This window comes from Poecilia formosa, unplaced genomic scaffold, assembly GCF_000485575.1.
Source record: "Poecilia formosa unplaced genomic scaffold, Poecilia_formosa-5.1.2 Scaffold262, whole genome shotgun sequence".
NCBI lineage: Eukaryota > Metazoa > Chordata > Actinopteri > Cyprinodontiformes > Poeciliidae > Poecilia > Poecilia formosa.
This window is the reverse complement of record NW_006800201.1, coordinates 891,843-893,666: the sequence shown is the minus strand read 5'-3', so window position 1 is coordinate 893,666 and position 1,824 is coordinate 891,843.

The following is a 1,824-nucleotide window of genomic DNA, read 5'->3' as shown; positions in this document are numbered from 1 at the left end:
ATTAGGAATGGGATGTCACTAGTTGTGCAGGAGCGTGCCATTGGCATGTTGGATGCAGGGATGTCCACCAGTGCAGGTGCACAGCTAAATGTTTATCGGATCATAGGCCGTTTGTGGCAAGAATTAGTTTCCAACAGACTGGCACTACTGCAAATCGACCTCATCCTTGTCGGCCACCTGTGACCACTCCAGTACTAGATCGCTACATCCGGCTCATCCATCTGTGGGATCGGCTAAGACCAGCGACACACACAGCTGATGAGACTATTGGTCTGCACAACAGACACATCACACCTCAGACTGTCTGTAACTGCCTATGAGAAGCCAACTTGCATGCTCAGCAAATTCCTCAACCTGACCCCTATCGTGTTCAAAGGACTGTCAATCCACTACAAATGGCCATACCACGATGTTATCAATGCCAATATGAAGATCAGTAATTACTGAAAATATATTTTGAGTTTCTTTATATATCACGTAACTCAAATGTTCATAAAACTCTTATATTTGATGTGGCTTTTATATTTTTGTTCAGTATATAAATATATATATCAGTGACGTGCGGTGAGGTTCATTGCTGGTGAGGCACTGACTTATGTCTTAGACACCATGTCCAATAACATTGGACCTATGGAAATTTCGCGCATGCATACAACGCTGGGCAGCAAAAAGACTAATCTTTTACATGTCATCCATAGCCACATTAACTCAGTGAAACTTAGAAATGTAGGTATTAATTTCGTGCTATGATCCACAGCAAAGTGATCTGTATTTGTCAAGCTACGCAGACTCGTTGCCATAGCAACCGACAACAATGCCACTTCGTGTTTTAGGATTTAACACCAAAAAAACATTCAAGAATTTTGCACACAGAACAGAACATTCAGTCTGTTTATGTAGGACATTTTAGGCTTAATGTTTTAATAATAAATAATTGCTGTGGTAGATTAGCTACCGCTTCTACTTTAATGAATTATTTAAACAGAAACTGAAGCCCACAAAACCCACATTTCATTAAAAAACTAAACAAAAACATCTTATTGCTGTCTTACCTTTACTTATCAATGAAATCTATGCCCCGCTAATTCTGCACATAAAAATCCGTTCATCCAAAGCCAAGTCTATCCTGGGCATGTCTTTTCTACTCCGTTTAAGAATCATCAAACTGTCTCGAAGCAAAACTTTCAGCTCCGGTGTTGGTCTTCCTTTAGTTATTATCTCCTGGTTCAACTGAAAATCCACTTTAGAAAACTGTTTAACTGTAGAAATGTAGTCTTTCATGTTGACTTTGGAAGAGAGAAGAAAACAAATATATCACTGTACTTTACTTATTTACTGTGTGGCTAGCTCCATGGCTAGCTCCATGGCTAGCTCACTGTGTCTTACTCTGCAGGTGTGGAGTCACAATATCTGGGATCATGAGCGCCCCCTGCCATGAGGCAAGAGAACTGCCTGCCTCACCTCGAGTCTGTTCTCTGCCGTTTCTGATCGCTCCTCCGCACAAAAAACACGATATACACACAGTTAGTGACAAAAAAACACTGTACATTATATACATAAGCTAAATTATGGAAAATCAGTCCATATATTAAATGTTTTTTAGCCATTTCATTGCCGGCGTACAGACAGGACCAACATGCTCCCATAGAATGGCAGCCGGTGCAGTTAGCGAGAGGTTGCACAATCCCAGGTGAGGCTCAGCTTCCTGCTGCCTCACCAGCTTCGCTTCTGAGCATTTGAATGGGAAAATGCGAAAATCCAGCGATTTTGAAGAAAAAATAATCAGCATTGACTAAGATAAGTAAAAAGTAGATACTTTATAAT